Below are 23,614 nucleotides of genomic sequence, written 5' to 3'. Positions count from 1 at the left end.
CCCTTCCGTGTGCAGCGCTACGGTTCAGTTGTCTGTGTCGGAGATGTTTGAGCGCAAGAGGAAATTGCCAGCAAATGACCCCCGGGCCGTGGCAGTAACAGCCAGCATAGCCAAGCTTCTGGCCTGCGAAATGCTGCCATATCGAGTGGTGGAGACAAACAGCTTCAAGGGCATGATGTCAGTGGCCATCCCACGTTACGTGGTTCCCAGCCGCTACCACTTTGCGCGCTCTGCAGTGCCTGAGTTGCATGAGCACATGGTCAGCAAAATAACCCGAAGCTTAAAGAATGCCGTTGCCTGCAAGGTTCACCTCACCACTGACACTTGGACGAGTGCGTTCGGCCAGGGTCGATACATCTCCCTTACCGCGCACTGGGTGAACCTTGTGGAGCCTGGCAGCGATTCCTCACCTGCTACGGCGCGGGTGTTGCCCACGCCGCAAACAGCTGCACCGCCGTCCCTCCCACTGGATAACAACAGCAGCACCTACCTCTCTGACTCCTTCTCCTCCAACGCATCTCAAAGCTGTACCTCATCCGGAAACGCTAACCCAGCAGCAGTAGGATCGTGGAAGCAGTGCAGCACAGCTGTTGGCATGCGTCAGCAAGCGTTGCTGAAGCTGATCTGCCTTGGGGATAAGCAGCACACAGGGGAGGAAATTTGGAAGGGAATAAAGGAACAGACGGATTTGTGGCTGGCACCGCTGGACTTGAAACCGGGCATGGTTGTGTGTGATAATGGGAGTAATCTCATTCGCGCTTTGAGGTTGGCTAAGCTGACACACATCCCTTGCCTGGCGCACGTGATGAACCTAGTAGTTCAGCGGTTCCTGAGGACATACCCAGGCGTGGCCGATCTTCTGTTGAAGGTGCGTCGAGTGGCCAAACATTGTAGAAATTCCAGTACTGCTTCGGGGGCACTCGCCAAGATGCAGGAGCGCTTCAATCTCCCCCACCATCGCTTGCTGTGTGATGTCCCTACGCGCTGGAATTCTACGCTGCACATGCTAGCACGCTTTTGTGAGCAGAAGAGTGCAGTGGTCCAGTACATGACGGCGCAGTACCGAGGCGCATCCGGACAGCTGCCAAGCTTCTGTGGATCCGATTGGGCCAACATGTTGGACCTCTGCCAAGTCCTCCAAAATTTTGAGCAATCCACGTTGCTTGTGAGCAGTGACAACTCTTCAGTCAGCATTACCATACCACTGCTGTGTTTACTGAAGAGGTCAATGTTGAAAATCAAGGAAACAGCTGTCATGATGCAACTGGGGGAATCTGAAGGAGAAAACGATCAGCGTGATGGTACCAACATCAGGCCATCCGCCTCAGGGAACGCTGGCCCCAGCAGCTATGACGAAGAAGAGGAGGAGGAACAGCTGGAGTTGGAGCAGGAATTTCATGCCACCACTGACGAGGGCCAGAGCGGTGCACGTTGGACTTCCACAATTCAGCGCGAATGGTCAGCAGAAGCAGACCAGGAGGAAGGTGACGACTATGATGCATCACAACAACTATCACAACGCTCACAAGAGGATGATGAGGATTCTGGTAGGACTCTTGCACACATGGCTCAATTCATGCTAGACTGCATTGAACGCGACTCATGCATTGTGCGCATTCTGGACAACACCAATTACTGGGTTTATACCCTTCTGGATCCACGGTACAAACACAATGTTCCAAAACTGCTTGAAGAAAGAGTCAGACAGGTCAAAATGGAAAAATACCAGCAGGCCCTTGTGGAGACTTTAGAGAGGAGATTGACATCCTCCCCCTCCTCTAGCCAGTTGTACGCCGACAGACTGACTTCCGCAAACCCAGGACGACCAGGAGGGCAGCAAACAACGCAAGCCGCAGCTAGTGCCCAAAAGGGAATGGTATCGGCAGTGTCCTTGGAGTGGGAAAATTTTCTGACACCCATGCAGCAGCAGCCCACTGAACAGGAAGCGTGCAGATCCACCTCCAACACCGATCGCCTGGAGAAGATGGTCAAGGACTACATGTCAGATGACGTAGCTGTGTCGAACAATCCATCTGCACCCTTCAACTATTGGGTATCGAAGCTAGACACCTGGCACGAACTGGCAATGTACGCAATAGAGGTGCTGGCTTGCCCGGCAGCCAGCGTTATGTCGGAACGCTGTTTCAGTGCTGCCGGAGGCATCGTCACAGATCGGCGTATCCGCCTCTCCACAGAAAATGCAGACCGTCTGACTCAAATTAAAATGAATCAATCCTGGATTGGAAACGACTACGCAACACTCCAGGACCCCAACCAAGTAACATGACCAATGAACATCTGGGATGGTGTAGCGTTACCGGTCCCTGTTTATTGAACCTCTTATCTGTATTACATTTATGACTGCATGGCGGCAAAAAGCATTGCTGCTATATCCGCACGCTTTTTGTCCTCATGCAAGGCCTGGGTTGTTGTGTCTCAAAAAGCATGGCCTTCTCCTCCTGCGCCTGCTCCTGTTCCATCACGTGTGCTGCTGCTGGGTTAGCGTTGCCGGTCCCTGTTTATTGAACCACTTATCTTTATTACATTTATGACTGCATGGCGGTACAAAGCATGCTATCCGCACGCTTCTTGTCCTCATGCAAGGCCTGGGTTGTTGTGTCTCACAAAGCGTGGCCTTCTCCTCCTGCGCCTCCTCCTGTTCCATCACGTCTGCTGCTGCTGGGTTAGCGTTGCCGCGTGGTCCCTGTTTATTGAACCACTTATCTTTATTACATTTATGACTGCATGGCGGTACAAAGCATGCTATCCGCACGCTTCTTGTCCTCATGCAAGGCCTGGGTTGTTGTGTCTCACAAAGCGTGGCCTTCTCCTCCTGCGCCTCCTCCTGTTCCATCACGTCTGCTGCTGCTGGGTTAGCGTTGCCGCGTGGTCCCTGTTTATTGAACCACTTATCTTTATTACATTTATGACTGCATGGCGGTACAAAGCATGCTATCCGCACCCTTCTTGTCCTCATGCAAGGCCTGGGTTGTTGTGTCTCACAAAGCGTGGCCTTCTCCTCCTGCGCCTCCTCCTGTTCCATCACGTCTGCTGCTGCTGGGTTAGCGTTGCCGCGTGGTCCCTGTTTATTGAACCACTTATCTTTATTACATTTATGACTGCATGGCGGTACCTCATGCAAGGCCTGGGTTGTTGTGTCTCACAAAGCGTGGCCTTCTCCTCCTGCGCCTCCTCCTGTTCCATCACGTCTGCTGCTGCTGGGTTAGCGTTGCCGCGTGGTCCCTGTTTATTGAACCACTTATCTTTATTACATTTATGACTGCATGGCGGTACCTCATGCAAGGCCTGGGTTGTTGTGTCTCACAAAGCGTGGCCTTCTCCTCCTGCGCCTGCTCCTGTTCCATCACGTGTGCTGCTGCTGCTGCTGGGTTAGCGTTGCCGGTCCCTGTTTATGGAACCTCTTATCTTTATTACATTTATGACTGCATGGCGGTACAAAGCATGCTATCCGCACGCTTCTTGTCCTCATGCAAGGCCTGGGTTGTTGTGTCTCACAAAGCGTGGCCTTCTCCTCCTGCGCCTCCTCCTGTTCCATCACGTCTGCTGCTGCTGGGTTAGCGTTGCCGCGTGGTCCCTGTTTATTGAACCACTTATCTTTATTACATTTATGACTGCATGGCGGTACAAAGCATGCTATCCGCACGCTTCTTGTCCTCATGCAAGGCCTGGGTTGTTGTGTCTCACAAAGCGTGGCCTTCTCCTCCTGCGCCACCCTCCTCCTGTTCCATCACGTGTGCTGCTGCTGGGTTAGCGTTACCGGTCCTTTTTCCTGGAACCTCTTATATGTATTACATTTATGACTGCATGCCGACAAAAAGCATGTTACCTGTGCAAAGAAAACAGACATTTCCCGCATTTAAAAGACAGTTTTCCCTTTGAAACTTTAAAATCGATTTTCTTCAAAAACTATAACCTCTTTTTGCTAAAAATTTTTTTCCTCTTGTACCCACTCCCAAGGTGCACATACCCTGTAAATTTGGGGTATGTAGCATGTAAGGAGGCTTTACAAAGCACAAAAGTTCGGGTCCCCATTGACTTCCATTATGTTCGGAGTTCGGGTCGAACACCCGAACATCGCGGCCATGTTTGGCCTGTTCGGCCCGAACCCGAACATCTAGATGTTCGCCCAACACTACGTTCAGCCACCCATGGAATGAAGGCCTTAGACATAGTATAGATGTGTTTTTTGGTGGGGTTTTCAATGTACTTTTGATTTGTTTTAAACTACTTACAACAGTTTATAAAATACTGTAACATGTAACAAATAATAACAAGCAGTACACTGCAATGTGTACATGAAGACAATTTTGTTTGAGGCTAGGTTTACAGTGGTCAGTTATATTACTCACGTGTTATAATGACTGTGAACTGCAGTGGAGACTGGACATAGGCTTTAATAGAAAGCCTGCATGCAGCAAGTTAGAATAACACAATCTGTTACTGTGAACAGCCCCATAGAACTGTATGGGCAGTTAGTTGACATGTAGAATTTTTCTGCAACGCAACTGACCACTGTGAACAGGGCCTGAAGCCCAGTAAACATACTAGTCTGACATTCAAACAAGTGAATAAAAGACTGAAGCTTTACATGAAACATACCAGGGGCGTAACTAGAAATCATTGGGCCCCCCCCTGCGAAACTTTGGAAGGGGTCCCCTCCCCCCCCCCCCCCCCCGCTTTCTGCACAGGTAAACTGATAACCAATGTTATTCATTTAGCTAATGCAGACTTGAATGTGTTCCCCCATGCAGATAAAAACAACAGTGAAGCACTGCATGCATTTCCTCTGTCAATTACAGATCCATGCCAGTGTTTAGGATGGACTGAGAAAGAGAGTAATGTGTTGTACCTGATGGACCACACCTTTCCTGATTCAGACTCGTCAATTATTTTGAGCTGTGTCAAAAATGTGTGAGGATCTCGGCCCTCGAAGGACCAGTTTGTCATCCCTGAAACGAACTAGGATCTTCACGCCTATACAACAACATTTTTGTACAGTTTTGTCAGTTTCTATCAAGTGTTACTTCAACATCGTCCCTTCACAAATATGGCAATGTTAAAGGGGTGACCTGACTGTTAACAGATAAGAGATCTGAAGTTAAGGCTCTTTTCCACTAGTAATTGCAAACGCATATTGCAAACGCAAATGATTGCGATTTTTCATACATTTTGTTATGCGTTTGCAATTTTTCATTCGCATTGCATTTTTTGCTTTCGCTCCAGAAAGCGATTGTGATTTGCAATTTGCAATTTACAATTTACATCGATATAGTGGAAAATACTTTTCATGATTCCTATGTTAAAGTAGCAACACTAGCGATTTAAAAATCGCTGGCGATTTGCAATTGTGAAAAGGGCCCTTAGATAGACACTTTTACAAATGGCCCCCTTTGTGCTAAAATTGCCTCCTGGGGTTAAAATGATGCTTTAGAATTTGGCCAGATCACCTAGATCAGTCTGGCTTTATCTATAAAAGTAATTCTTATCTGCAATTGTGTACCATGAAGAATGAGCAGCAGTCAGTGTATGGGGCTACGGCCAGTGAAGAGGAGACAGGCCTGCCGCCCAGTGAGAAGTGACAGGCCATTACCGTACAGCATCGTTGATGTAAAGGGTTACTGAGCCTCCTTTTTGTCCAGAAAGGAATTTTTCTATTGTTTACAGCTGGGGAAATTCTGATGATGTGTGAAGAAGTCAGGATAAATCTTGCTTTGCCATAAGCGCACTCCAGGGTGGAAAGAGAAAACCGAGTCAGGTTTGGCAGCGGGGAATGGCGCAGGGCGATGTGGATGATGTTATGTGATGACTTTAGCAGATGGACGTTTTGTGTGTTTGGAGCTGGGAATATCCATCAGTTATTGCCGTTCACTGACCCAAGGGTCCGAAATCTGAATACTCCTATTACACCTTTCTTCCAAATTATATACTCTGTGGCAGTGACAGGCCAGATTAACTGCCTTTTGCTGTTATGGAGACAGTCGTGTAGCAATATTTAGTGGATGCAGCTGCCAGGGCAGGCGAGAAAAAGTTCTGTAATGCGACAGATGATAGGAGATGCAGAGGGCAGGAGTTTATCCTCCGCAACAGAAAGTTATCGTAAACTTTTATTCTTTCAGTATTATGTTGCCTGTCTTCTGAAATCATCCTCCATCTAAATAACATCTTGCCTTCAGTTATTGCTGCTATATATTCACATCAGCCTATTCCATGCTCCCTGCCTTATTCTGTGTATAGCCTGGTGTGATGGACCACGGTCAATGACTCACATGCGACGTTCACACTTAAAGGAACTTTAAAATTAAATCAATACATTGCAAAGTGAGAAGTTAAAAATAGAAGAGAGATCAAGAAAATATTGATATGTGCCATGTAATTTATTCATTTTGTTTGATCCACAATCAGCCTGCATAAGTCATCTTTACTACTGGCAGACATGGAAAAACAGACAGCACCAACTGCCATGATCTATAACCACATCCCCTAACAATGCGATAGGAAAGGTTGGGTTTTGGGGTTTTTTGTATTTTTTTTTAATAGATATACGTATACACAGAGGGAGATACTGGTTGCTTGGCAGTTGGAAACAGACATTATTTCCCACAATGCAACAAGGCCCCTACACTGTGATGTCAGGACCTATAGGAGGATATCACCTCCTCCGCGTCACTTACTAGCCACCGGTGACCTTGGGTAATTCGCTGCAGCTAATGTGTCACTGTTTATATTAGATTATAGAAGCGCTGATCTTGCTGTATTACGTTTTAACCACTTAAGGACCATAGGCTTACACCCCCCTAGTGACCAGGCACATTTTTTTACAATTCAGTGCTCTGCAGCTTTAATAGCTTGCTGCAGAGACATACAACTAAGCACACAAATTAATCTCCACCCCCTTTTATTTCCACCAACAGAGCTTTCTGTTGGTGGCATCGGATTGCTGCTGCAACCTTTTTTTTTAAATACATTTTATTCTTATTATTTTTTATTAAAATGTGCTTATTTTCTTTTCATTTTCCTTCCCACACTTCCTCCCTCCCCCTGAGAGCCAATCGGCATGCCCGGCTCTCTTAGGCATTAGCCAATGAGAGGTGGTCATCATCAGAGCCACTCGAGGGAACAGCTCAGTGACAGAGTGCAGGAGATCGCAGCGCTGTACATGTAAATAACAGCTGTTCTCAACTGTTAGGCCCGGTTCACATTAGCGGTCTGTGCCAAAAGGATCCGGTGAGCGGATCCGGATGGCTCAGTCCGTGGCCCGGTTCACATAGTGAAAACGGATCTGATCAATAATTGATCGGATCCATTTTCACTCAGCAAATACATACTGAATTTTCAGTAGTAGCTGGCGGTAGAGGCTTCCTCTTCTTTCACTGTGACTACACAGCGCGTCATGTGAATAGTCACATGACGCGTCCTGTAGTCCCTTGACGCGGAAGACTACTGAAGCCTCTACCGCCGGCTACTACTGAAAATTAGGGATGTATAAAACCTCCCTCGGCCACCCCCCCCCCCGGCTGCTGCCCCCTCCCCTCACCCTCCCGTCGCTAGATTTGCGTCGGCACATGTCCCCATCCCCCGTGGAACGGTCCATTTCTTCACTAGTGTGAAGAAACGTTCCGTTTCCCATTGCCCCAATGCTGCAGTATTTTTTGACCGGATCTGTTCCACTGGGCAGAACGGTCCGGAAAATTAGGGCCTGCAGCATTGTTTACATCCGTGGACCGGAACATACGGAACGTATCCGTACCAACGGTCGCATGTAAATGGATCCATAGGTTAACATTGGACACATTCACATCCGTTTCGTTTGTACAGTATACGTTCCAGTACCAATCCGCAAAAAAACGCTAATGTGAACCGGGCCTTACACAGCCTGTCGATTGCGGCTAGCAGGCTGAACACGGAGCTCCCCTCCATGTCCCGGCAGAGAACGATCGCATTCCCTGCAAATCCCCGCCCACCACTCTTGATGCCTTTCAGCGTTAGGCGGTCCTGGGGCTGCCTCCTTCCTGACTTAGGCAGTCGGGAAGGGGTTAAATTGACTTTGGACTGAACACCATTAGATTTGTTCTGGCAGCTTCCATTTTACTCCTGTTTTTTTTGTTTTGCATAATTTATCTCAGTACATTTCTGTTGAGCACATCATTGTTTGTATTTTATGGCGAATATTTAATTACGTTGGCTTCCTATAATTTGGCTGTCCCTATCCTCCATCCTAACACCTATTGCTCAGCCTAAGTGCTCCCGCTCCATTCCTCCAGGCAGCGCCGGCTCCGAACGCTCATCCTTGGCACCAAACTGTTAAAACTCATACACAATAATTAGTGAATCATTCAAGAACCTGTTGCCTGTGTAGGCCCGGCATATGCGCTGACCTTTCCAGCGTGAAAGAGTTGTTACAGTGAAGAGGATCATAATAAGTATGTTTGTTACTCATGCGGAGGAACGGAACACAGCGCTAACACAATCCGTCCTCCTAAAAACAGTCTGTGTTCCTTTGTTGGGTTCCTGTGTAGCCCAATAATTAGTGCCAGATAGAAAGTGGTTTCCAAGCTGAAGACGAAAATAAAACAGAGTCACTGAACCCTGCTTGAGGACTGCTGGAAAACCATCTGCACTCGCTTCGTACTTCTGCAATTATATAAGTTGCTAAATGATTTAATATAAAAAAAAAAGATACTGCTGTCTGTGAACCCTATATTTAGCCTGGAAGAGTAAAACTGTTCTCAGTGCCACTTCCAAATATTCTGAAGATTAATTAAACTAACCCGCGGTAATAAGTTTACTTTTACGAGATTCTCTCTTTGTTAGCCAGTTACTTGGGGTGCAGAGAGGAAGAGTTTCTTAATTAATTACACTAAAGTGGTGTAAACCTGTACAAAGACCGTCTGTTCCAGTATCACAGTCAGTCTGGCTTTTACATTTTGTGGATACGATCCCAAATTAGGTTGTTTTTTTTTTCAAAGCAAAATCATGGAGGGTCTCACTCAGCTTCTGCCTTAAAGTGAACCCGGGGTGAGAGAGATATGGAGGCTGCCATATCTATTTGTTTTTAAACAATACCAGTTGCCTGGCAGCTCTGCTGGTCTATTTGGCTGCAGTAATATCTGAATCACACCAGAAACAAGCATGCAGCTAATTTTGTCAGATCTGACAATGTCAGAAACACCTGAGCTGCTGCATGCTTGTTCAGGGTCTATGGCTGAAAGTATTAGGGTACGTTTCCACTAACGCGAATTCGCATGCGTTCGTCGCATGCAAATTCGCATAACCAATAAAAGTGAAGGAGCCTGTGTCCACTTGTCAGGAAAACGTTGCGTTTTCTTGTGCAGGAAAAATCTGCACAACAGAGTTATCCGAATTCGCACGCCGCACACCCGCACGCGAATCGTCGGTAATGTAACTAAATAGGAAAACCGCAAGCTCTTTAGTCTTGCGGTTTTCCCGGCGTTTCCGCGTGCGATTTCGTCTAAAAACCCATATCAATGCTTGCTGGCATTGACATGGTTAAAATCGCGTCGTTAAAACCGCGGGCGATTCCGCGTGAAAATCCGCATTGAAACGTCAACGAATCCGCAACTGCATGCAGATTTGTTGACGCTGTTTCCGAGAGCAAATCGCGCCGCTCAAGTGGAAACGTACCCTCAGAGGCAGAGGATCAGTAGGTCAGCCAGGCAACTGGTATTGCTTAAAAGGAAATTAATATGGCAGCCTCCATATCAATCTCACCTTGGGTTCACTTTAAAGCAACTCCTGAAAGTGTAGACCCATAATTTGTGACTTCTCATATTAGCTGTTCTTTCTCTGTCATTAAACAAGATGAAAGCATTGATGGAGTGCATTTTATTTATCCCATTAGCCCTTCATTTTGCACACAAAGAAACAGATGGCTGTAGAGCCGTCACCACAAATGATGGACACGAGTTTCAGGATACCCTAAACTTTCAAGCCCCTCAGCTACCCCTGTGAGGTCAAGTCCTGACTCTAGCACTAAACCCAGGATAGCTCCAGTCTACAATAACCCCAACTGCAATACTCATCTCTACACTACAATGACCCTGATGAGAATATAAACCCTTTCAATAAATCATTCTGAACGCTTTACCAGCTCCAGGTTCCACTCATATCTCCTTAGGGGGCTCTTTCACACTAGAGCCCTTTTCCTGCATTTTAATGCAAAGTCCAAACTTTGCATTAACCAAAATTAAAGTCCATAGACTTTAATTTTACCTTTCACATCCGACGCTGCGTTTCAGTGCAATGCAGTTCAACGCACCTGGGAGCGTTGAACCGCCGGGAGCTGGCGTTTTCCCATCGAGTTCAATTAATAGCTACCGCCGCTAATTGCGTCGCACCGCAGCATCAACAACAACAACAACAAATAACATTTGTAAAGCGCCTTTCTCCCGTGGGACTCAAAGCGCATAAGCATGGCTCCGACCATCGTGGTACAGAGGAAGAATTTTATAAATCTGGAAATGCCAGGCTAAACAGGTGGCTTTTCAGTCTGGATTTGAATAGCTCCAGGGATGGTGCTGTCTTTACTGGGTGTGGTAGGGAGTTCCAAAGAGTAGGGGCAGCATGACAGAAGGCTCTGTCTCCAGATTTTTTGAGGTGCACTCTGGGAGTGACCAAGTTTATAGAACTTGCTGATCTGAGGTTGTGAGAGGTGTGGTGCAGCTTCAGCAAGTCCTTCATGTATCCAGGGCCCAGATTGTGCAGGGATTTGAATGTCAGCAGTCCAATCTTGAAGAGTATTCTCCATTCTACTGGTAGCCAGTGCAGTGAGCGAAGGATCGGTGTAATGTGACAGTGGCGAGGCTGGTTTGTTAGCAATCTGGCAGCAGCATTCTGCACTAATTGCAGGCGACGCAGGTCCTTTTTGGGGAGGCCAGCATAAAGGGCATTGCAGTAGTCCAGCCGTGATGTGATGAAGGCGTGGACTAGGGTTTGAAGATCCTCTGGGGGAATCAGATGTTTAATCTTTGCAATGTTCTTCAGATGAAAGAAGGAAGATTTAACTACAGATGAAATTTGGTTTCTGAAACTCAATTCCCCATCGATTAGTACGCCAAGGCTGCGCACAAGGTTGGAGCTGTTTATGTCTGAATTCCCAATCCTGATTGGTGTTGCTTTAGGATAGAGCTGTTTTGATGGCGGGCACTGGCTTTGGACAAACAGGACCTCAGTTTTGTCAGCATTCAGTTTCAACCAGTTATTCATCCATGCCTGAAGCTCAGCTAAGCAAGAGTTTATTTTTGGGGTAGGGTCTGTTCCACCAGGTTTGAAGGACAGGTATAGCTGTGTGTCATCGGCGTAGCAGTGGTACGTCAGGCCATGTCGTTGGATAAGTGTACCGATTGGCAACATGTAGATTGCAAACAGCAGAGGGGATAGGATTGATCCTTGTGGCACTCCGAATTGTAGAGGTGCAGGTTTGGACATTATAGGTCCTAGGGATACTCTCTGTGTTCTGTCAGTCAGGAATGATCTGAACCACTGGAGGACTGATCCACTGATGCCACAGTACTCCTGCGGTCTGTTAAGCAGGATTTTATGGTGAACTGTATCAAAAGCAGCTGAGAGATCCAACAGGATTAGGATGGAGCATTCCCCTCTGTCCCTTGCCATGAGCAGATCGTTGCAGACTTGGATGAGGGCTGTTTCACAGCTGTGGTGTTTCTTAAAGCCATATTGTAGAGGGTCCAGGATGTTGTTTACTGACAGCCTGGTTTCAAGTTGCAGATAGACAGCCTTTTCAATAACTTTACCTAAGAAGGGGAGGTTGGAGACAGGTCTGTAGCTGCTCATAGCATCTGGATCCATGGAAGGTTTTTTAAGAAGGGGCTTGATGATTCCTTCTTTTAGAGAGGTAGGAAACCTCCCTGCTTGCAGAGAGCAATTTACTATTTTGTGAAATGATGGACCAAGCAGGTCAGGGCATTTCAGCATATGTTTAGTTGGTCCAGGGTCCAGGTCGCAGGTTGTCTGGCGGAGACGACAGAGGATGTCTGAGATCTCTTCCTCACTAATACTTTTGAAGTCAGTCCAGGGTGTTAGGTTGTTTTGCAGCTATTTCCATTAGTTGCATGAGTCTTGGGTGCTGTGGACTGAATGAGAGACCGAATAGAAGATACTTTGTCAGCAAAGTAGCAAGCAAATTTCTCACATAGCTCCTTTGAGGGAGTTATAGTGGGTTTTAGACAGGATGGATTACATAGTCTATCAACTGTGCGGAATAGTTGGGCTGGTCTGTTGGCGGCCTTTGCGATCTCCTGTGATAGGTAGGAGGATTTTTTCTTGGTGATCGCATTTTGGTAGCTTTCCAGGTGAGAGACAAGGGTGTGTTTATCTTTTGAATTCTGAGATTTCCGCTACTTCCTTTCTAGTCTGCGCACTTCTTTCTTTATGTCCTTTAGTGAGCTGTCAAACCACCGTGCATGGTGAAGTGGTGTAGATCGTTTGATGCGAACTGGAGCGAGGGCGTCATAGGCAGATGACAGCATCAATCAACCAATCAACGCGTGCAGGAGAACGGCTCCTGCACGCGTTGTCTAATGTGAAAGAGCCCTAAGCACCCTGGGATGCACTCACACTATACATCTCCTTATTACTTCTGGTAACAATCCAGGCCATATTCATACTTTATACAGCATCTAATATGCACTCCAGCCAGCCCTCCACTGCATGCCCTATGCTCACCTCTCAACCTCAAGCCCACTCATACTATACATTGTTATTATTATTATTATTTAGCACTTCTATAATACTGACAACTTCAGCAGCACTGTAGAGTGTATATGGTCTTGTCACTAAACCTAAATACTCACCTGAGGATGCAGAAAGATGGATCTCAGTGGCGTCCCCCAATGATAAGTGTTCCCCAATCCATCTACTTACCGGGAGGTACACGCGACTGCACACAACGGGCTCAAACAGGAAGTCACGTGATCATGGTGCTTTGTGTGGAGTCATTGGGGATCTTAAAGGTCTAATCCGCAATGACAGTCATTATCACGAATCTCCATAAATCAGACCAAAAATCTTGATTTTTGATCAAATCAAATTTCTTCATTAACACAAGGCAAAGTACGTCACATTAAAGAGGAACTGTAGTGGAAATAACATAATGAATAAAATTGCGTCAGTATTTGCCCAACCAAGATTAACATTCTAAAATTCATCACAGGTGTGAACTTTTCTGGTCCTGGCAGGTGCAGCGCTATGAAATGTTTGTGTACTGAGAGTTCTAGTAGAAAATATACCCGGTCTTCCAGAATGCACTGGGAGGAGAAAGAAACATAGATAAAATGCCTAGGGTAAACATCACAGGGAGGGCAGGGTTACAAACCAATATATTGCTATAGGAAGTGTTTCTGATGCTAAAACCAGGAAAATCACTGAGAAAGTGGGCATCTGGAAGAACTTACAGCATTCTGCTGCATGTCACTACAGTGCCTCTTTAAGCACAGCATAGTATGGATACAGAGGAGCCAGAAGGATAAAAGTATTAAAAAGTTTAAAACATGAGGAGGCAGTGGTGGTCTGTCAGAGGTGCCTGACCACATATACTATTACTCCGTTGTTATTACCTGATGAAGCAGGATCAAACCTGAAAAACGCGTTGCATTGTCCCCTGGAGTATGTAAATAAACTTGTTCTATTTGACAAACATATTGGCAATTTTTAAGTCTGCTTGGAGGAGGCGAGTCCACCACTGCCTCCTCATGTATTAAACTTTTTGTAAACATTTATCCTTTTGGCACCTCTGTATTACCGCCTTTTTTCCTCATCTATGGAGAGCGACTTCTTAATTCTGAGTGGGGTCAGGTCTAATCTCCCCACCTGCCCATACAGTGGTTGCCTTTGAGGTAACGCTGTTTTGTGAGTACAGATAATTACTCTATCATACTATCAGTTCACACTACACTATATTTGGCTCTTGGTGTACCTACTCTGTGTTCTTTAACCTGTCGCCAACCACGTTACGCCAAAGGGCTTGCACGTGGCGGCAGCTCCAGGGCAGCCTAACGCCGATCGGCGTAAGGTCCTTGGGGCGAGGATTGCAGGAGATTGCGCATGCTGATGAGCATGCATCTCCGCATGAATGACGGAGCTCTGCTCCGCCATCAGTCTCCCAGCGGCGATCACCGCTCAGAGACTGTTAAACGCCGTCTAATAACCCTGTACAGCGCTGCGATCTGAGGCAGCGCTGTACTGGGGACAGCCGTGTGACAGAGGCTCAGGGGTCATCCGCTGTCATAGGCTGAAGCCTATGACAGCTGATCACAGTGATAGGCTGGCGGGGAGAGGGAGGGAGGGGCCACTGCAAAAAAAATACACAATTTTATTTAAAAGTAAAACAAATAAATATTAAAAAAACAAACCACAAAAAAAAAACGTTGGGGGAGCGATCAGATCCCTTCAACAGAGAGCTCCGTTGGTGGGGAAAAAATAGGAAGGAAATCACTTGTGAGGCCTTAAAGCTGCAGTGGCCCTTTTTGTGAAAAATGGCCTGGTCTTTAGGAGGGTTTAACACTGTGGTCCTCAAGTGGTTAAGCACAGCAGCCATAAGCAAACGCTCAGCAACCATTTATATTTGCTCCGGCTGCTCTCGGCATTGTACAGTTGGAGATATTGGTTGCTATGGGTTACTCCATTAGCGAACCACAGATCTCATCCCATTCCATTAATGGATGCATTCAACCAGAACTAATTTCTCTGTGACATCTTTATTAGAACGTTGTCATCAACTGATCTATTATTATTAAAGAAAAATGTAATGGATTGTGTCCCAAAGCCTACTCCCTACCAGACCTCAGATAAACCTAATAAAATCAGAATATGGTCTAATTGAGAGATGCTAGCTCTAGTGCTGAGGACTAAAAAACATTGAATATTTGCAGTGGGCAGCTGCTCAGCAGAGCCGCATGTTATAATAAAGCAGAGGGCAAGACCTTGTGACGGGTTCATGTCTCCTCCATCACTTAGGCAGCTTCATTAGCAGAGGGAATGGTGGATGTGTCCTGCGTTTACCCCTGATTTGCTGTACATGACTCCATGCTGAGCATAGACAGAGTATAACACAGAGTGCTCTGCACGCAAAGGAAGGCATACACTAAACATGCCCATTAATGATGCGTTTTTTAGTGAACAATTGTATTTCCGAGACGTTCATTTAGTTCATATTGAAAGAAAATTCCTTTTCATGAATAAATCATCAGGGATATCTGTATGGCTGATATTGTGGTACAACCCCTCCCACAGTGTAATGTCATGACCATGGCCCTGACAGTTTTCTGTCTGTAAACCTTATTGCATTGTGGGAAATAACATTTTTCCAACTGCCAAGTAACTTGTATCTCCCTCTGTGCATAGAACTCTCAGTAACGAACATTCCATACAGATCACCTGGCAGAACTAAAGACAGAGCCGGGACAAGGTCCTCCAGTCCCCCAAGGCTGTGACACCAAAGTGTGCCCCCCCATCCCAATCCAGCCGTCACACAATGATTGCTATTAGACTAAGAGGCGCCGCAGGGCCCCCGACACCTTAATCTCTAGTTATCTGGCTTGCAGTCTCTGCCATGTATCCCCTTTTCTTATTTCTCTGCTTCAAACACAATAGTGGAATGAAAGCTGAGTGAATTGTGCACCCCCTCCTACATTGCGCCCTGAGGCTGGAGCCTCTCTCGCCTCTACCTCGGCCCGGCCCTGTAAATGGGGGAGTATTAAGTATACATGGGGGAGTATTTAGTATAAATGGGGGAATATTAAGTATAAACGGGGAATATTTAGTACAAGGGGGAGTATTTAGTATAAATGGGTTAGTATTTAGTATAAATGGGGGAGTATTTAGTATAAGAGGAGTATTTAGTATAAGAGGAGTATTTAGTATAAATGGGGGAGTATTTAGTATAAATGGGGGAGTATTTAATATAAATGGGGGAGTATTTAGTATAAATGGGGGAGTATTTAGTATAAATGGGGGGGTATTTAGTATAAATGAGGGAGTATTTAGTATAAATGGGGGTGTATTAAGTATAAATGGGGGTGTATTTAGTATAAGAGGAGTATTTAGTATAAATGGGGGAGGATTTAGTATAAATGGGGGAGTATTATGTATAAATGGGGGAGGATTAAGTATACATGGGGAGGATTAAGCATAAATGGGGAGTATTTAGTATAAATGGGGGAGTATTTAGTATAAATGGGGAAGTATTTAGTATAAATGGGGGAATATTAAGTATAAATGGGGGTGTATTTAGTATAAGAGGAGTATTTAGTATAAATGGGGAGTATTTAATATAAATGGCAGAGTATTTAGTATAAATGGGCAGAGTATTTAGTATAGATGGGGGAGCATTAAGTATACATGGGGGAGTATTAAGTATAAATGGGTGTGTATTTAGTATAAGAGGAGTATTTAGTATAAATGGGGGAGGATTTAGTATACATGGGGGAGGATTAAGTATACATGGGGGAGGATTAAGTATACATGGGGGAGGATTAAGTATACATGGGGGAGTATTAAGTATAAATGGGTGAGTAAAGTATAAATGGGGGAGTATTAAGTATAAATGGCAGAGTATTTAGTATAAATGGGCAGAGTATTTAGTATAAATGGGGGAATATTTAGTATAAATGGGGGAATATTTAGTATAAATGGGGGAGTATTTAGTATAAATGGGGGAGTATTTAGTATAGATGGGGGAGTATTTAGTATAGATGGGGGAGTATTTAGTATAGATGGGGGAGTATTTAGTATGAATGGGGGAGAATTTAGTATAAATGGGGGAGAATTTAGTATAAATGAGGGAGTATTTAGTATAAATGGGGGTGTATTAAGTATAAATGGGGGTGTATTTAGTATAAGAGGAGTATTTAGTATAAATGGGGGAATATTTAGTATAAATGGGGGAGTATTAAGTATAAATGGGGGAGTATTTAGTATAGATGGGGGAGTATTTAGTTTAAATGGGGGAGGATTAAGTATACATGGGGGAGGATTAAGTATACATGGGGGAGGATTAAGTATAAATGGGGGAGGATTAAGTATAAATGGGGGAGTATTAAGTGTAAATGGCGGAGTATTTAGTATAAATGGGGGAGTATTTAGTATAAATGGGGGAGTATTTAGTATAAATGGGGGAGGATTAAGTATACATGGGGGAGGATTAAGTATAAATGGGGGAGGATTAAGTATAAATGGGGGAGTAAAGTATAAATGGGGGAGTATTAAGTATAAATGGCAGAGTATTTAGTATAAATGGGCAGAGTATTTAGTATAAATGGGGGAATATTTTGTATAGATGGGGGAGTATTAAGTATAAATGGGGGAGTATTAAGTATAAATGGGGGGAGTATTTAGTATGAATGGGTAGAACCGGGACAAAGTGCGCCCCCCCCCCATCCCTCCCACTCCAGCCGTCACACACTGATTGCTTTTAGGCTAAGAGGCGCCACAGAGCCCCCAACACCTTAATCTCTAGTTATCTGGCTTTCAGTCTCTGCCATGTATCTCTTTTTCTTATTTCTCTGCTTCAAACACAATAGTGGAATGAAAGCTGAGTGAATTGTGCGCCCCCTCCTACACTGCGCCCTGAGGCTGGAGCCTCTCTCGCCTCTACCTCGGCCCGGCCCTGACTAAAGATGTCACCATCAGTGATAAATGTCAGAATGTAGATCAGGGAGAGGAAATAATTACAATGGGCAACTGACTAAATAATCTATAAATAAATATTGTAAAAAAAATAAGCAATTTTATTCATTATGTTATTTTCACAACAGTCCCTCTTAAGGTATCCAACTTAAAGGAATACCAAGCTGAATTGAAAAAGTATGTTTTTACTTACCTGGGTCTCATTCCAGCCCCCTTTAGTCTTGAAGGTCTTTGTCCTCCTGAGCCCCTCCGTTAATCTCCTGTTGGCACTGGCAAAGTCCACTGTTTGGCTGGGTTACACACTACTGCGCATGCACTGACCAGGCAGTGTGCCTCCTGAAACGCGCTCCTGTTACCGGGAGTGTTCTACACATGCATAGTGGTAAGCCTTGGTGAACTGAGCAAGAGTAGAGTGCTCCTGCCCGCAAGAATGCATTTAAGGAGGCATCAGCACATGACCCAGCCAGCTAAAAAGTAGAGGTGGCTTGAACCTCCGATTTTCGGTTCGCAAACCTCGAATGCGAACTTCCGTAAAAAGTTCAGTTAGCGCAAACTTTTCGTACTGCAATAGACTTCAATGGGTAGGCGAACGTTAAAAACTACAAACATTTATGCTGATGTTTCAAAGGGTCTAACACCTGAGTTTTTTTGCATGGCGGAGTGGGATAGACGTCAAAAATCCCAAGGAAAAAATCTGGATTTGACGCACAGCAGCGTTTTAAGGGCAGAAATCACATTGCATGCTAAATTGGAGGCCTAAAGTGCTTTAAAACATCTTGCATGTGTATACATCAATCAGGGAGTGTAATTGGTGTACTGCTTCACACTGACAGACCAAACTCACTGTGTAATGCACCGCAAACAGCTGTTTGTGTAGCGACGGCCGTGCTGGACTGGTGCGCATCATGGCCAGAGTGCAGGCAATGGCAGGTTTCAAGCCCATATGGTCGTCGGGCTGAGGTAGCTCAATGACAGAACAACAGTGACTGTCCAGCTGATCGAATTTGGTCTGTCCACAATGAAGCAACAACCTTATTATCTTTGGTGTGCCACCCCCCGAGACACTCATATAGCCGGCGGTCATTGCTTCATTGTGATACGCAAGCCCCATCACCGCGGCAAGGTAATGATCACGAAGGGAAATTGACACATGTACATGCCTTTTGTTTTGTTGTTGCAGCTGCAGTGCAGTGCAGCTGGAAAATTAGGCAGGCATGTACACGCACTAGAAAAATTAGTCTAGCGGCGGCCTTAAAAATTCATTTATCCGTCTGGAGTCCTGGACCCTGTTGGTGATGGCGGAGAAGGCAGTCAAGCGGCCTGCAAGCAGAGATGTTGTGTGGGGCCCGACTTAGTCTTGGGGCAGGCAGAGATGCTGTGTGTCCATACCTCATTCATTTTGCTAAAGGGGAGGTACTGAACACTTTTGTGACCTAGGCGACTTCTCTTCTCAGTGACAATGCCTCCAGCTGCTCTGAAGGTCCTTTCTGACAGGACGTTTGAGGCAGGGCAACACAGAAGTTGGATGGCAAATTGTGACAGCTCTGGCCACAGGTCAAGCCTGCGCACCCAGTAGTCTAGGGGTTCACAGTATCTACATCCACACTTAAGGCCAGGTAGTGGGCTACCTGCTGGTCGAGGCGTTGGTGGAGGGTGGATCCTGAAGGGCTAAGGCAAGGCGTTGGACTAAAGAACGTCCGCATGTCCGACATCACCATGAGATCGCTAGAGCATCCTGTCCTTGTCTGCGTGAACATGGGAGAAGGATTACTGGCAGTGGTACCTTTATTCCATTGTGCTGTGACATCACCCTTAAACGCACTGTAAAGCATAGTTGCCAGCGTGTTCTGCAAGTGCTGCATCCTTTCTGCCTTCTGGTGATTTGGGAACATCTCCGCCACTTTGTGCTTATACTGAGGTCTAGTAGTGTTGCCACCCAGTACAGCTCATTTCCCTTGAGTTTTTTTATACGGGGTCTCTCAACAGGCTGGACAGCATGAAAGACACCATCTGCACAAATTTTGATGCAGACATACTATCCATCTCCTCTTGCTCTTCCTCAGTGATGCCAGGTAAGTTCTCCTCCTCCCCCCAACCGCGAACAATACCACGGAAAAGGTGAGCAGCACAAGCCCCCTGTGACGCCTGCTGCGGTTGTTCTTCCGCCTCCTCCTCCAATAAAACACCTTCCTCATCATCTGACTCCTCTTCCCCACACATCTCTCCCTTCTCCTGATCCTCCCCCCTCCTCTGTGCTGCTGCAGGTGTTGAGGAAACATCTGGTTCTGAGAATTGATCCCACAACTCTTCCTCCTGTTCCTGTAACTGTTCCTGTGCACGCTCCTTCACAGCTTGATCCACCACTCTACGCACGGTACACTCCAGGAAGAAAGCATATGGGATCAAGTCACTGATGGTGCCTTCACTGTGACTCACCTGGTTTGTCACCTCCTCAAACGGCCACATGAGCCTGCAGGCATTTTGCATAAGTGTCCAGTACTTCAGCCAGAACATCCCCATCTCCCCAGAGTGTGTCCTTCTACTGTAGTTGTAGAGATACTGGTTGATGGCTTTCGCCGGTTAAACATAAGGAGGGTTGAATTCCAGCGAGTCGAGCTATCGCAAATCAAGCGTCTCACCGGCAAGTTCTTTCTCCACTGAGTATCAGCCAAGCGTGCCATGGTCGTGTAAGACCGCATGAAATGCCCACACAACTTCCTGGACTGCTTCAGGACGTCCTGTAAGCCTGGGTACTTACACACAAATCTCTGAATTATTAGATTCAGCACATGTGCCATGCAAGGTACATGTGTCGACTTTCCCAAATTCAAAGCCGAAATGAGATTGCTGTCGTTGTCACACACCACGTTGCCGATCTCCAGTTGGTGCAGGGTCAGCCACTGATCCACCAGTTTGTTAAGAGCAGCCAGGAGAGCTGCTCCAGTGTGACTCTCCGCTTTGAGGCAAGACATGTCTAAGATGGAGTGACACCGGCATACGTGGCATGCAGCATAGGCCCTGGGGAGCTGGGGCTGTGTAGCTGAAGAGGAGATCGCAGCACCAGTAGAGTTGTACTGCCACTCAGCCAAGGAGGAGGAGGACGACAGCGAAGAGGATGTAGCAGGAGGAGAAGGAGAGGAGGTGGCAGGAGGCCTGCCTGCAAGCCGTGGAGGTGTCACAACTAGGTCCGCTGCACAGCCACGTACTCCCTGCTTGCCAGCGGTCACCAGGTTGACCCAATGGGCTGTGTAAGTAATGTACCTGCCCTGACCGTGCTTGGCAGACCAGGCATCCGTGGTCAGATGGACCTCTGACCCAACGCTGTGTGCCAGAGATGACACCACATGCCTTTCAACTTCACGGTACAGTTTGGGTATCAACTTTGAGAAATAATTGCGGCCTGGTATCTTCCACTGCGGTTTCCCAATGGCTACAACTTTTCGGAAGGCCTCAGAGTCCACCAGCTGGTATGGTAACAGTTCTACTAAGTCAGCTGTCAGACGCCGGGCAAGGGGGTGACAGGCAGACATTGGCTTCTTCCGCTCAAAGATTTACCTCACGGACACCTGGCTGCTGCTGTGGGCAGAGGAGCAGGAACCGCTCAAGGTGAGAGGCGGAGTGGAGGAGGGTGGCTGTGATTGTGAAGGTGCAAGGGAGACAGTGGTTGGAGATGATGGACCTGAAGGAGGAAGAGGAGAAGGCAGGTGGCTTTGCTTTTGTGTGCTGTTTGTCCTCAGGTGGTCTTGCCATTGCATTTTTTGCCTTTTCTCTATGTGCCTTCACAAGGCAGTTGTCCCTACGTGGGTGTTGGCCTTTCCACGGCTCAATGTTTGGCAGCAGAGAGAACAGATGGCATTGCTCTGATCTAAGGCAGACACACAAAAAAATGTCCACACTGCTGAGCCCAGGGGTAATGGCACTATAGTGGAGTCAGCAGTTGATATTGAAGGGTATGTTGCCTGGCTGTCCATAGGTGGCGATACATGGCGCCGGACACTGCCACCAGCGGTTTCTGACGAAAAGCTCCCCCTGCTTCTTTCAGGAACTCGTCTCCTCCTACTCCTCTCTGACTCCACCTCTGAACGGTCCCCCCGTTCGTCTCCTCTATTGGGAACCCACGTGAGATCCGTATCATCACAATCATCCTCTTCAGTTTCGCTTGCATCAGACACCTCCAAAACTGCACCAACAGCAGGTACTTCATTATCCTCCTCCTCACACCTTACGTCCATAGTGTCGCCTAACTCAGACATATGAGGTGGTGTAACTTGCTTAGTGCCTTAATCTTGTTGTAACAATAGTGGCTGTGAATCAGTTAATTTCCCACCAAATAACTCCTGCGAAGTGTCAAATGCAGTGGATGTGGTACCTTGTAGAAGCACTGGTGGCTGCGGAAGATGAGGTGTTCTGTGTTAAATAGTCAACCACGTACTGACAATCTTGGGAGTTGATGGGACGTGCCTTCTTCTGAGCACTATACTTTGGTCCAGGGCCACACGAAATCACATCAGCACGACCTCGAACAGACCTGCCGGGTGGCCTGCCTCTGGGTCTGCGTCTGCCTGTTTTGTCCATATTGGGGGGATGAAGTGAAAAGTATGCACTGACTTGACTAATACAATGTGCAGTCACACAGGTGCAGTGAAAGGTATGCAGTGACTAGTACTACAATACAATGTGCAGCTGTCACACAGGTGCAGTTAACAGGTATGCACGGACTGGTATATTGAACAGCGTGCGGTCACACAGGTACTGTGAACAATTATGCAATGACTAGTATTACAAATGTGCAGCTGTCACACACACAGGTCCCGTGAACAGGTGCAGTGAGTGGTATATAATATAACACTGCGTGCGGTCACGTAGGTAGGTGCACTGAGCAGGTATGCAGTGATTGGTATTACAAATGTGCAGCTGTCACACAAACTGGTACCATGAACAGGTGTGTAAGAATCTATACGTTAGTTGCTATTGGCAACAGCACAACACACCTTTTACTCCGGCACCAGCAACTCATTAGAGCTGCAATCCACAGTGACAGCATACAGGAGATAGAGCGGAGGCAGCCACCTTCACCTTTAAGGGGTTTATTCAGCAATCAGGCATCTTTTGTTACATGTTGATTTCTTCAGAGTATAAACAGTCTTTCCTATGTTCTATGTGCATCGCATATATTTACAGCATACAGACATGAAGCTAATATTCTAACTAGGAAGCATAGAGAGCAGGATAGCATGCAGAAGACGAAGTAAAATCTCTGCCATCCCGTCTATACTTTTATATTAACATCAAAGAGTTAAATTCTGACATCACCCGAGCCATACCCCCAAGCCTACAATTGGCGGGCATGGCCATGTGACCCACATCATCATCTAATAGACCAGTGCTTTATGACCTAGATGCAAAGAATGCAATGTTTTCCAAATATCGACTTTGTTTACCGTTTCGTCTCCTAACAGTCGGTACTAGGGATGCTCGCTGGATTCCGCGGAATTCTTAATTCTGCGATTCCGGGCGGAATTAGGTCAATTCCGATTCCGGCGGTCGGAACGGAATTGCTAAACCTGTAAAACGGAATTCCGCTAAAAAAGTTTGGTTTCCCTGGAATTTTCCGGAATTGAAAAAAATCTCCTCCTCCTCCTTCTCCTGAGGCTGCCTGCCTTTTATAAAAGGGAGGGGGGCTCCAGGAGGGAGCGTAGCCCGATTGGCTACCATGTGTCTGCTGACTGTGATGTAGAGGGTCAAAGTTGACCCTAATAATGTAGTATAGGGGGCGGGTCGAACTCGCATATAGTTTGCGGTTCACCGCGAACCAGCGATGTTCGCGTGAATCGGTTCGCCGGTGAACCATTCGGGCCATCTCTACTAAAAAGACCTTACTGGGGCTGGATCAACAGAGGGACCTTCAAGGCTACAGTGGACTTGGAGAAGA

Source organism: Hyperolius riggenbachi, chromosome 12 (assembly GCF_040937935.1).
Source record: "Hyperolius riggenbachi isolate aHypRig1 chromosome 12, aHypRig1.pri, whole genome shotgun sequence".
Classification (NCBI taxonomy): Eukaryota; Metazoa; Chordata; class Amphibia; order Anura; family Hyperoliidae; genus Hyperolius; species Hyperolius riggenbachi.
This window is presented reverse-complemented; position numbering follows the sequence as displayed.